The 14,634-nt window shown below is 47.0% G+C and overlaps 1 pseudogene; it reads right to left on the reverse strand.

Annotated features, from left to right (window-relative positions):
- Window positions 1–3,200: 3,200 nt before the first annotated feature.
- The window catches only part of LOC107122481, a 39,731-nt pseudogene continuing 28,297 nt past the window's right edge, over window positions 3,201–14,634 (reverse strand).

Below are 14,634 nucleotides of genomic sequence, written 5' to 3' on the forward strand. Positions count from 1 at the left end.
GTCCAAGAACTCTGGCGCTACCCCCACGGGCTATCATTCCACTCTGGGGCCCATCATTCCAATCCCAGAACTCTGGCGCTACCCCCACGGGCTGTCATTCCAGTCCCAGGACACATCCGCTACCCTTGGGGCTGTCATTCCACCATGGGGCCTGTCATTCCAGTCCCAGGACACATCTGGTACCTCCAGGGGTTGCCATTCCACTCTGCGGCCTGTGATTCCAGTCCCAGAACACTCCGGCTATCCCCAGGGGCTCTCATTCCACCATGGGGCCCATCATTCCAGTCCCAGGACAATCTGCTACCCGCAGTTCCTGTTATTCCATTCTGGGGCCTGTCATTCCAGTCCCAGGACACATCTGCTACCCGCAGTTCCTGTTATTCCATTCTGGGGCCTGTCATTCCAGTCCCAGGACACATCTGCTACCCCCAGGAGCTGTCATTTCGCCATGGGGCCTGTCATTCCAGTCCCAGGACACTCCTGCTACTCCCAAAGGCTTCCCTCGGGCTGTCATTCCACTCTGGGGCCTGTCATTCCTCTCCCAGAAGACTCCTGCTACCCTCAGGGGCTGTCATTCCACTCTGGGGCCTCTCATCCCATTCCCAGAGTGCTGTATTTGAGACCAGAGACTGTAATGGGAAATCCATTCCGCATTTGCTTTGCAACTCTTCTTGAGCTGCAATGTATTTCAATGGAGGCATTCCTGGATTTCCAATGGGCCTTCAAGTCTCTCCCATTGTTTCCAATGGGCAATCCTGTCCTTCCTTTTAGTACATTCCGGCGCGAAGGCTTGAGGGAGTGACAGGCTCGCATATTGAGGTGAGAGAAGGCCGGGCGAGTGAGCAAGCGAAGCCTCCGCCGCTCTCTGTGTGTGGACTGTAAAGCCAGGAGACCGGGGTCCAGCACCGATCCATCCCCTTCGAGGCCATCCCTGAGGCACAGCAGCAGCGCTGCGAAGGCTTGAGAGAGTGGTGGGCACAACTCTGCCTATTGGGCCGAGGGAAGGCCAAGTGAGTGCGTGAGGCCTCTGGGCCGACCAAGCTGCCGCTGGCTCCTGGCCCAGGCTTACCTGAAGCTGAATTAGTAGTGTCATGGAGGTGCCACAATGGAGGCATGCTGTCAGGAAGAGGACCAAGGCAGCTTAGTCTTCTCAGCCTGTCAAGAAGGGAACCGAGAAAGAGCTGAAGGCCAGTTGTTGGGTGCTGTCGGGCGTCTGGCCCCCTCCCTGAGGTTGGCGTATAGGAATAAAGGATCTGAGGGTTAGTTTTCGGGCGTCTGGCATCCTTGCGGGTTACGTAGTCGCTGGAGGATTAACCCAGTGGCGGGCTGAAAGTCCACAAGGCCGTTAGGCTTCTGGCTCTGTAATTTGTGCTGAGGGAAGGAGGCGTTCTGGAGGGAAAGCAGTTCTGGCAAGGGAAGGAGGTGTTTTTGAGGGAAAGCCAACGAGTCGCTGGGTGCTCTGCATAAATGGGCGGGACTGAGGCCACACAGCCAGTGGATGGGGGAAGCTTCTGAATGACAGGGCACGGAGCGAAACGCTGTGGGAGTGTGTTGGAACGTTCAGAGAAAAGTCACACGAAAATAGCATTATACATAAGGAGAGATACTCTGCTGTTCTAGATATACCTACCAAATCCTTACAAAGCAGAAATGGTGTGGTACTTATAGTTAGAGAAGCCACACAGTTTGAGAGTCGCCAATTCATTTTTACTTATGCCCTTCATCTTTGCAATCCTACTTGTCTATGGAGGGTTGCAGAAAGGAAGGTTTCATGAGCAGGCTTTTTCAAAATTAATAGTCCAGCTAAGGTTTTGGATTACGAGGCCCCAGTCTGGTTCTCTTCATGCTTCCTTCTTGCATGATGGCCACAAGTTCCATTACAGGTTTAGGATTTTTTCATTGATTTTTCATTAATAGTTGGCCGTCTTCGCTGGAGACTTTGTAGGAAAGCGGCCCAGTCACCCAGACGACCCTAGCAGGAACCCACGCTGGACCCCTTGCATAGTTCTGTGCGTACACCGGATCTCCTGGAAAAAATCCTTGTGGGGCCTCCTGCTCTTCGGGGTCCGTGTCATGTTCCGGTGCCCTGTCTGGGTGGAGGTGATCCAGCTGCATCATCAGGCGCTGGCCTAGGAGGAGCTCAGCTGGACTGCGCCCAGTCGTGGTGTGGGGGGTTGTGTGTTGGCCGAATAGAAAAATAGCCAGCTTGTAGTACCAGTACCCTGGGTCCATCTGGCATAGTGCCTTTTTTGTGGTTCTGACCATTCGCTCTGCCTGGTCATTTGTTGCCGGGTGGAAGGGGGCAGAGCAGATGTGTCTTATACCATAGTATTGTGTAAACTCTAGAAATTCAGCAGAGGTAAAAGCTGTACCATTGTCCATGACCAGGGAGTTGGGGATACCTTGGGCGCTAAAAATCTACCACATCACACAGATAACCGAGCGGGAGGAAGTTGAGGCTACTGGAACTACCTCTAGCCATTTAGTGTATGCATCCACTAATATGAAGAATATTTGCCCCTGGAACGGTCCCGCAAAGTCCAAGTGTAACCATGCCCAGGGTTTGTGTGATGACTCCCATGGTCACACTGGGGCTTTAGGAGGCTCCGGTCGCGACTCCTGACACTTCTGACAGTGCTTGACCTTGTCCTTGATGTCCCAGTCTAACCCCAGCCACCACACATAGCTTCTTGCTAACGCTTTCATCCTGATGATCCCAGGGTGGGTCTCATGCAGGGTGGCAAGTACACATTTTTGTAAAGGATCGGGGATCATTACCCAGCTACCTCACAGCAAGCACCCTTTGTGGGAGGACAGCTCATCCTTGTGTGACAAGAAAGCCATGAACTCTGCCCCCCCCCCCCCCCCGGCCTGTGGGCCACCCCTCCCCATCCAGTCCAAGACCCAGGAGAGGATGCGATCCCGGGCCATGTGGTGTGACACCTCTGCCACCCAGACTGGCCAATCTGTTAGGGCCTCCGGGAGGGCGATTTGATGGGCTGGGGTGGGGTCTTGGCCGAGGATGGCAATGGGAGGTGGCTCAGGGCATCTGTGTGGCCCATCGCCTTTCCGGGGCAGTGGATGAGCAAGTATTGGTACCCCACCAGGAAAATCGACCAGCGCAGCACCCAGGAAAAAAAGCATTTGTGGGGTCTGGTGGTCGGGGGCAAGGAAGCCTAAGAGGGGCTTGTGGTCCATGACTACTGTGAAAGGCCATACAAGTAATCATGAAACTTTTTCACCCCTGCAACAATTGTGAGAGCCTCCTTATCAATTTGAGTGTAATTTCGCTCCATCGCAGACAAGGTCCTTGAGTAATAAGTGACTGGGACCTCGCGGCCATCCACCAGCCAGTGCCCCAGGACAGCCCCCACCCTGTAAGGAGACACATCGCAAGCCAACATCACCGGTAATGCCTCGTCAAAATGGGTGAGGACCGCATTGGATGATAATAGTTCCTTCACTGCCTGAAAGGTGGTGGCATGTTTGGGGCCCGAGTCCCAAGGGGCATGTTTATCCAGGAGGCAGTGGAGTGGCTCTGCCACGGTGGCCTTGTGGGGCAGAAATGAATGATAAAAGTTTAAAGATCCCAAGAAGGCCTGAAACTCCACCATGGATGGGGGGGGGCGCCTGCATGATGGCCCAATTTTTTTCATCCGTGGGGTGGATTCCACAGCAAACTCCAAGAACTACACCCACTTCACTTTGAGTCCGGCAGTGTCAAATCACTGAAGCACCATCCGGAGCTGGTCCGCAAAGGTCTTGGAGTCTGGAGCCGCAATTAGAACATCATCGAAAAACGGCTGGACTCCTGGGATGCGTTTGAGAAGACCATCCATGAGATTTTGAAAGATCCCTGGTGCCATGCTCACCCCTGTAGCCACTTAACTTTGAAAGGCCCCCTGTGTGTAATGATAGTCTGGGCCTCGGCAGTGGCTTCATCCACTGGTAGTTGCTGGTATGCCTGGGCCAAGTCCAGTTTTCCGAAAACCCGTGCCCCAGCTAGAGAGGCTAAGACATGGCTGACCACCGGTACCGGGTATGCATGGTCCTGGAGTGCCTTATTCAGGGTACATTTATAATCTGCACAAATTCTAACATCCCCATTAGGCTTCACCAGTGTGACTATGGGTGTCTCCCTCCTGGCATGTGTCACGGATTCCAGCATCTGCAACCAGGGATGTGTTTGTGAAGTGGACCCCCTGGCCGCGGCGGTCTTGGTGCAATTTTTCATATGCAGTTGCTTCCTTTAATGCCTCGTCCGGGGTCAGATCATCATGGCTGGCTAGCTTGCGGTGCAGCCTGGGTTTCCTGAGGCCCACGACAAACTGGTTCATCAGGGTGTTGCTGAGGCTGGGGAACTCACATCGGGTGGCTGCTCATCGAAGGCCTGCCAGGAAGTCGGTTGCGTTTTCATCAGGGCCCTGGAGTCAGGCAAAGAAGTCAATGCACTCGGCTATTTTTTTCAGTTTAGGTATGAAGTGATCTGTGAGTGCCTTCTCCTGCTCTGCGAAGGTTGCCTCTCTCTTAGTCTTCGGGGCAATCAGGTCCTTTAGCAGCCGGAGCATGTCGATTCCACAGGTGCTTAGCATTAGGGATTTCTTCTTACCCTCGTCTGTGATGTCGTGGAAGTCGACATAGTACTCCAGGCATTCGATCTAGGTTTCCCAATGCTCGAGATGGGTGGCATCGAATTCTGGGATGTTCCCGTGAGTGGCGGCCATTATGCGGGCTCCACATGGCAGAGGGTTGCTAGGAGTGGTTCAAGGCACGGTGACCAGAGAAGTGGGGCGTGATGCAATGCTGGAGCTGGAGTCATCGATGCGGGGCATGGTGCTCTGGAGGTCAGGGTGTGGTGCTCGTGTCAGCGTGGGCGTCCGGTTCGATCATAAGAATCCCACCTTCATCGCCAGTATAAAGTACTGAGCGTAGTAGCGTGATTACAGCTCATACTTTATTGGTTACATGGAGAACTTGAGATGCTTAGTCTGGCCCAAGGCCAGCTTTTATCCCCATAGCAAACCACACCCAAACACACACACACACCCGTGATACACTATTTACAGTGCACTTGAGTCCCATAGATCCTTACTCAGATCCTAGCTCTCTGATAGGTGCGAACTAGGATCTGTTCGGGCTATTGTCTCTATGAGTGAAGCTAGGGCCCTTCGCATGGCCACGTGCAGACCTGACTGCGTGCACGTTTGTGCTTGGTACACAACAGATATTTTAAGCGGGGGAAAAAGAGCTTATCAGGAGCCATAGCTAGAGCTACTTTGCCACTGGGGGAGCAAAGCAACTATTGCTGTCAAGTGACTGTAGCTGGATCAGCCATTTAATGAGAATATGCATCCAATCGATACCAGCTGGGCAGAAGGGAGGGAGAGCATGCTCATCCCAGCCATAGCATAAATATGTCCTCATTGTCTTCATCGACAGCCCGTTATCTCATGAATCAGGACAAACACCTTTAAGGTGAATGTTGCATTTCCCCTGTTTTTTCCTCCTTCACCATTGCATCTACAGTTAAAGAGCCATCTCAAATAGTATTTGTTGTGCACTTGTATGTAGACTGTGAGAAGTACCCAGAAGCTCAATATTATATTTTATAATTCCCGATCAATGCAAGAATGTGCAAAGCAAAAGACTTTATGTAGAACTGGCATGGCATGGTTGTTAGGGTGATGCGCTACGGTCTTGGGAGAGCCAAGTGCAAATCCCCACTCTGGCATGGAAGTTTGCTGGGTGACCAGGCTTAGACCAGTCATTCTTTCTGAGCTTAACTCACAGGGTTGAGTTACCTCACAGGGTTGTTGCAAGGACAGACTGATGAACACCATCCCAAGCTCCTGAGAGAAAAGGGGTGACAAAAATATGCTGAATAAATGACCTCTTTGGCAGGCATAATGGGGATGTATCTTATGCACGCAATTTCAAATTGTGTGTTTTTCATTCTTCCTAAAATGCATTTCCAAGCCCAGACTCCCTATAGTATAGGAAGGGAAGAAGAAGGGGGGGGGAGGCTTAGGAGAAAGGAAAAGATGCTGTTACAAATAAGCCCCATTGGACTTCGCCTTCTGACACACTTCTGGTGATGTCAGGGGGTGTGGCATATGCAAATAAGTTATGCTAATGAGTTATGCTAATGAGCCCCTGCACCACATTTTCTACAAAATGACCCCTGATGAGATCCATCAGAAAATGGCCAATGGTGTTGTCAGCAGCCACTTTACCAGACAGCACATCTTCTGCGTACTGCAGCATACTGCAGCACAGTGCTCACGGTATCCTGAATCTGAGCAGAAGCTTCCCCCACCTGCTGCAGGTCAGTCGACAAGCTAATCACTCGGTTCGTCTTCATGATGAGATCAACTCCTATCTTTTCCGTCTGTTCTGTCTCATAGTAGGCGTACTTCACGGTGAGGGGCGTGAACATAACTCCCATCGTCTTACCAGGGATCCCCATTGCATTACTGACGTAGGCCTTAATGCTCATGCACCCATTTTGTAGACTGCTGTCCACAGTTAGGTGAATTGGATTGTGTGCTTCTCGGCTGTAGTATTCATGGATCAAAACAGAGTGTTCTGTGATGTCATGTCCTGTGGCATACCATCCAAGAATAATCTCACTTGGGGAAACCTTCTTATGCAGCTCATGCATATTCTTGGCAAACTCCATGTCAACTGCCACCTCATCTTCTGACTCATTGTGAGGAACTGAGAAGCAGTTGGTGACTTCCACCAAGTGTTTGTCAACTGTGCCGAGCAGCGTGCTGATGACTCAGGCTGCACCTTCGTTGCACCGCTTGAAACTGTCGATGATGGAAGCCGAGAGCATGGGGGCAGTGGTGGTGCGGCAGCCGGGGCCTGAGCAGGGGCAGCAGCGGGAGGCGGAGCTGCAGAAGCAACAGCAGCCGCCACTGGCGGGGCTAGAGTCACGGCCTGAGCAGGGGCAGCGATAGCTGGTGAGGAAGGAGGTGCCAACGCTGATGCCACCTGAGGAGCACTGGGTGTCATGGCCGCCATCTTGGATATACCTACCAGGGATATTACGTTATCAACAAATGGGAAACATTTCCAAACCTGTTACTAACATCAAACATTTAAAATACTGCCCCACGCTGGAGACAAAAGTGGTAAAAAGTGATCCACAATCTCTCTGCTTTACTTGCATTAAGAATCACCAAACTGGACAAGCATTTATTTTGCATGTACCAAAGATGGATGTGTATGCAAAACACATGCATTGCCCCTTTTCAGACTACAACTTAAGAGAAGCATCAGAGGTAGTGTGTATGGTTGCAAGGCTGCTAGTACTCATGGATGTAATGTCTGAAAAGGACTGTAATCAGACTTTAGTGAGATGGTAGAACTCATCCAGCCCTTTCTCCACAAAAACAGCTGCGTGGTGGGAAGGCATTCCCAGCATTCAGCTGTTTCAGGTTGTCTCATTTATTTATTTATTACTTGTATTTATAGTTCGCCCATCCCACAAGTGGGCTCAGGGCAGGTAACATCATAAAAACAGTACAATAAATACGATTAAAATTAAACAAGTTAGTAATGTAAACAATAATAAACATTAAAACCCAATCACACTTCTGACAGTCACTGGTTGTACGGTTCTTTAGCATATTTGGGTTAACAGATGGATAGGTGGATAGGTGACAACCACCTCAGAGAGGCCATATAGAGATGTCCACTGCCTCAGCCAAAGGCCTGGCGGAACAGCTCCATCTACCGGCCCTGTGGAATTGAAGAAGATCCTGCAGGGCCCTAATCTTGACTGGGAGCATGTTCCACCAGGCAGGGGCCAGGGCAGAAAAAGTCCTGGCCCTGGTCGAGGCAAGATGGACGTCCTTTGGGCCAGGGACAACCAGGAGATATTTATCCATGGAGCATAAAGCTCTTTGGGGCATATATGGGAAAAGGCGGTCCCTCAGATATGTGGGTCCCAGGCAGTATAAGGCTTTGAAGGTAATCACCAGCACCTTGAAGCGAATCCAGAAGTCAACTGGCAACCAATACAGTTGGCGGAGTACCTGTCAGATGTAAGCCCGCACAGGTGTCGATGTCAGCAGGCACGCTGCTGCATTTTGCACCAGCTGTAATCTCTGGGTCAGCCTCAAGGGTATGCCTACATAGAGCGAGTTGCAGTAATCAAGCCTGGAAGTGACCATTTCATGGATCACTGTAACTAAGTCCTGGGGGGAGATATATGGTCTCAGCAGCCTTATCTGCCTAAGATGGAAAAATGCAGATCTGGCAACTGCAGTAACCTGGGCCTCCATAGAGAGAGAGGCATCCAGTATTACTCCCAAACTCCTCACTTTCTGGGCTGGCATCAAAGCCATCCCTTCCAGTGTGAGGAGTCTGCTACCCACATCTACACCCCCCGACCAGGTACAGGACCTCTGTCTTCAATGGATTAAGCTTCAGCCGGCTCTGCCACAACCATCCAGCCACAGCCTCCAGAACCTCAGCCAGAGTGTCAGGGGCAGAAGACGAATGGGCATCCATTAACGGGTAGAGCTGGGTGTCATCCACATATTGATGGCAACCCAGCCCATAACTCCTGGCTAATTGGGCGAGGGGGCGCATGTGGATGTTAAATAGCATTGGCGAGAGGATCACCCCTTGCAGCACTACACATTCAAGTGGGTATCACGAGGAGACCCTCTCACCAAGTGCCACTCTCTGTCCCCGACCATGGAGAAAGAAGAACCATTGTAAGGCAGTCCTCCGAACTCCTATATTGGCAAGGCGTTGGGTCAACAAATCATAGTCAACCATGTTGGATGCTGCCGTTAGATCTAATAAAAACAGCAGCGCCGCCCCGCCCTGATCCACCTGCCTATGGAGATCATCTGTAAGGGTGACCAGAGCCGTCTCTGTCCCATGGCCAGGGGAGAAGCTGGACTGGAACGGATCAAGGATGGAAGCATCCTCCAGGTAAACTTGGAGTTGTTCAGCCACTGCTCTCTCAACTATCTTACCCAAATTTGATACCGGGTGGTAGTTGGCCAGGACCGCAGTTCCTTTAAAGTTTAAATGGGCTGCAGAAGACAGCACAAAAACATCTGTGTGGCGGGGAAGTGCTTCCCTCCCCGCAGCTCTTTTGAGCTGTCTTCTGCAGTCCTTTTAAAGTTTAAAGGGACTGCAGAAGACAGCCCGAAAGAGCTGCAGAGCAGGGAACACCTCCCCATTGCACACCTGTTTTTCGCACTGTCTTCTGCAGTTTTTTAAACTTTAAAGCGACTGCAGAAGACAGCCAAAAACAGCTGAATGACAGGGAGCATCTCCCCACCACTCAGCTGTTTCTGCGGCTTATGCAGGGAATAGGAAGCAGGGGTTTAAAGGGACCTGAATTCCCTTAACCCCCCACTTTCTGCTCCATCCACAAACCACCATGAACCACACAAACCACTCTAAAAGTATGTGGAACTTTGTGACAGTGAACCTGTCACAAACTTCTGTCCGTGAATTACAATTCATGACAATTTTTGCTTCATGGTTTAGCTCATGCCAATCCCTAGTGAGCTATAGCACAAAAAAAATGTCACTCCCTGTACAGAATCCATAACAGATTGATCAATTACAAATCCAAAAAAAAAATCTAATATACAAATGCATATGTACATTAGGTCACAATTTGAATTTTTTTCCTGTTTTTCCCTTTGACCAGTCTTAACACACACAAACATTTGCATAAAAGTTGCAAAACTAGGTAGAGTTTGTGAGAATATCCACCACATGTTTCTTTACTAGTAGGGGAAGAGTTTTCTTCCCCACCATTTAGGGTTCTTGGCTGGCATATCTATCTGCCTCTTCATATCTATCTGACCTTGGGTCAGTCACAAGCTCTGGCACAGCTGTCCTTGAAAAAGAGCAGTTTGTGTCAGAGTTCTCTCAGCCCCACCCCCATCTCACAGGGTGTCTGTTGTGAGGAGGGGAAGGGAAAGGAGTTTGGAAACCGCTCTGAGACTCCAAGTGAAGGGCGGGGTATAAATCCAATCTCTTCTCTTCTTCTTCTTCTTCTTCTTCTTCTTCTTCTTCTTCTTCTTCTTCTTCATCCTTTACAATGAGTGGCTTAAGGCAGATACCAAACTCTTCTTCCAAAATCAGGTCTGGTTCCAGATAGACAATTCTTAAAATTGGCAGCTCTGCAAGGTTGACTTCACCAGAATCATATAGCATATTATCCAAAGGATTAACAGAAACACAAGATGAATTGTGTCTTTATCTTGCTGTTTTACCACAATATATTTGAATTACCTACATTTCAGAATGAAGATGTTTTCTGATCAGCAATTAAATCATGTCACAAAGTTAATGGGATCAGATAACTTCCTTGAAGACCTTTCTCAAAAGAAAAATCTGGCTAAGGCATGTTTGTCTAGAAAGTTCAATAAGACAGGGCCTTTATGAAAAAATGTCTAGCTATTATGGTATCCAAAGATTTTACCCAACCATAAATGGGACCCTGAACCATAACCCTATACATGATCTAAAGAAAATATGGCATTTAATCTTCCACAGTCAAGCATGGAAGATATCCAGTGTTTTATAACTCTTCAGCTTTTCATCATCTTTGAATACTCATTATTTCTATTATCTTTTGTTATTTTATCATATATTTTATGTAAACTGGTTTGGAACAGGAAGGATTGCTTCTAAGGGGCTTCAGTAGATAAAGAAGAATTACCCTTGTGCATAACCTTTAAGGTTATCTGTGACTTGTTATCTGTGAGTTTTTTCTTGAGAACCAAAAGAAAATGGAAAAGCACAGCATTTGACTATATGAACAGACAAAAACCAGGTGGTTTTAGGTCAATTCATGCTCTTGTCACCTCTAATTACTTTATCCAGCAGTTCTACTTAGCTTCTCACTACATTCCATCCATTATTCTGCCAACTGGACTTTGGCCATCAACTAGTTTAGATTTACGTTATTGCTACCGGAATGGTTTATCTGCCACTTGGGCGGTTTTTGAACATTTCTAGCATTTTTCTGTATTACAGCTACTTTCTAATTTAGCAGGAACATTTACTTGGATTTACTGGAACAAAGATTTCTGTCTCTTCTGCCTTCAACAGCTCAAGGCATGGCTATGGCTCCAAAGAGATTATACATGAACAAATATTAAATACATTCTTGGTTTAATAAAAGAGGAGGAGGAGGGGCAAAATCAACTGAACAGTAGTCTATGGTATTGCTGAATTTCCACAGATAGCATTGTTGTATAGGTGTCTGGAAGTCACAAAGAATTACCACAAGTATTCTTCATTCTTTCGATTTGTGTTCTAGCTCTCAAAGTGAATTGGTGTTCACAAGGGGTAGTAGATTGAATTAATTTTACTGATTAATGGAATATATCAGTCTCCTGCACTAGCACCAGTGGCAGTCATAAAAGCTTCCTCATTTGACTTAATTTTGTTTCATTCCTATTAAGGACGATTCTTGACCCGTGGCAAGATAGCTTAGTCTTGCTAAGCATGCATTCACTAGAGATTTTAAGAAAACAAAGACCATTGAAGGAGAAGCCGCCAAACTGGCTTTTTAAGGGGCATATTCAAGGTAACTTACTTAACTAGCATACTGTACGGCCCTTTTGCACGCGTGTAGTCTAGGAAGTATAATAGTAAAATTTTCCACATTTTTCTCGATGTGACGGTATAAAGGCCCTGACTTGGATACTCCAGGTTAGCCTGATCACATCAGATCTTGGAAACTAAGCAGGGTTGGCCCTGGCTAGTATTTGGAAGGGTGGCCTCCAAGAAACACCAGGGTCATGATGCTGAGACAGGCAATGAAAACTACCTCTGAACCTCTCTTGCCTTGAAAAACCTACGAGGTAGCCATAAGTCAGCTGTGACTTGATGGCACTTGCCACCATCAATGTATAAAGATTTTATCCTTCCCTGTTTTCAGTTGCTGTCATACACAAACACAATGGTAATTATTGGGTTATTTTAACTTAGTTTTAAAGTGAGATTTGTACATTATCTTGTTGTAAGCCACCCCGAGCCCTGCTTCTAGGGAAGGGCGGTTTAGTAAATGCAGAAAGGAATTGACCAGGAAAGTTATTGATACTTGACAGTGACACTCAGCTGTCACTTTTGCTGGAGGTAAACCAAAGAAGCACATTACTGAATCCTGTCTGGGGACCCACTGAAGCAGTGATGTGGCACACAAGTTCATTTTTTCCCCCTTTCCACAGTTCAGCAAAATATAAAACAACATTATCCCCAAAGTTCAGCAGTCAGAACTGGCAGACTTTCATTACCATTTGATGCAAGACTAATGGACTCTGTTCTCTACTGAGCTCAGAATACATCCCAAGAACTCAGTGCTGATCTGCTCATTCCAACTAGGTGTGCTACAGATTTCACTGTGAATATATTCAACAGTTGAATTTACTGTGTTTGAATGTGGCAATCAGATGTGAGCTCATGATGGTCTGTTCAGTTCATATCAAATAACTAGTATGCCTGCTGAAATGCTGAACAGATATACACTGGGTATTTTCAAAACTGTGCTTTTGTGAAAATGCTATCGATTTAAACAGATTCACAGCCATTAATATCACTGTTGACTAATTTGATGAACACTGAAGGGAACACACAGTTTATTTATGACTGACAGATGATTTGTAGTTTAACTCTCTATTTTCTGCTGACCGGAGTAGCAGGAAAATAACCAGGGGGAAGGGGAGGGTTAGAACTCAGCCAGGCTGTGCAAGAATGAGTGTGTGCAAAAAATAAATGTATTGAACTACACTGATAGGAAGGAATACGGTGAAGCCACCTGCTGAACAGTTACAAATGGTTCAACAAGCAGCCAAACAGTCCATTGAAAAATCAGCCCCCTGTTCATGTCTGGGAAACAGGACTTGAGCTGAACTGGTAGGTGTTTGAGCACCCCTAATTTCAATAGGCATACACATAATATGCAATGATATAAAAATGTGCATGTGGCAGCTATAAGGACTGTGAATCTAGCAATAAAAATGGCTTTTTATGAATGCATGAGAGTCCTCTGAAGGGATGGTAGCCAAAAACCTTTTTTTTACATATTGCTTTTTAAAGTATGTGCTATGTCTTGCCTGCCCCCCCCTTTTACATGGTGAGTATGGGAGTGTTCTCCATCCTAAAGGATCCACAGATAACAATAATGAATGAAACTTTCCTCAATACTGATGGAGCTCCACTTGGAATACTGCGTTCAGCCATTTTATGTTAGAAAGCATGGAGAACTGAGTTTATATGGATGACAGGGGATCTAGAAAAATCATATGCAGAGAAGAACTGATCAAGTTGAGCCTAGGCAAAAGAGGACTGAAACATGCTGCTAAAGCTGCTGCTAACACAGTGATGTCAATTCATCATATTCCGTTTGGATGGGAAAATGAGCAATAATTTTAACTTGGAAGCTAATATATTTTTTACCTCAAATAGCACCCTTGGACTGCAAGAAGATCAAATCAGTCAATCCTAAAAGAAATCAACCCTGACTGTTTCCTGGGAGGCCAGATAATGAGACTGAAGTTCAAATATTTTGGCCACTAAATGAGAAGGGAGCACTCACTGGAGAAGACCCTGATGCTGGGAAAGATTGAAGGTCAAAGACGGGGACGGCAAAGGATGAGATGGTTAGACAGTGTCATCGATGCAACGAACATGAAATTGAGCAAACTTCAGAGGACAGCGGAAGACAGGAGGGCCTGGCGGGATCTGGTCCATGGGATCACGAAGAGTCGGACTCGACTGTGCGATTGAACAACAACAACAATGGGATAAATTACCTACAAAGTGTGTGGGATTTTTTTGTTCAGATACTTTAAGGGCAGACTGGACCAAAAAGTACCAGGATTGCTTTGAAGCTATTCTGCCTTGCAGCAAAGCACTGGATTCTTTGATCCAGTGTATGTCTTCATGTACTACAGTTTATGAGCACTTTGAACAAAGTGTAAATGAAAGAGATTATAATGGAAACCTTCAAAGAATGGCTAGGAAAAATATGCTCAGAAGATGTATTCCTTTTACATATTCCATTTATGCATAACAGTACCTTCATATATTTCCATGCTAAATCTGAAAAATAATATAGAAAAATTAGAGTGGCTTGGAAATGGTTGAATGGCTGATAATCTGACACCCCCCCCCCAACACACAGACTTTTTTTATTTGCCACAATTTGATCTGTCAGGAGTAGCTGCTGCAGTACTGCTGAGGTGCCCTCAGCCATGCCTACATAGAGCCACATTGCCCTCTGGCCAACAATCAGAGCAAACAGATTCTCCTCACTTCTGCCTCGCTGCATCTGTTCCAAGTGCTGCCAAGCACAGCAAATTAGCAGTCTTGAAAAAAGAAATGTGAAACAGGTGTTCAGGTCAACAGCTCCAATTTTTTAAAATGTATTTTTGTAAATTCTTTGGCTGTTTTCACCCAGAACAAATATTAACCAGAACTGTGATTTCTTTTAGTTAACCATCTAGTAGCACTGCAATTCTAGATTATCGGGACAAAACTTTGTGGATTCAGAAAATGGATCCAACCACACACATGTCTAAATGTACAGAGAAAAAGACTCAAATGATGACAAAGAATATTTTATTGTCAAATTCGATATGT

Source organism: Gekko japonicus, unplaced genomic scaffold (assembly GCF_001447785.1).
Source record: "Gekko japonicus isolate JY-2015 unplaced genomic scaffold, Gekko_japonicus_V1.1 scaffold909, whole genome shotgun sequence".
Lineage (NCBI taxonomy): Eukaryota > Metazoa > Chordata > Lepidosauria > Squamata > Gekkonidae > Gekko > Gekko japonicus.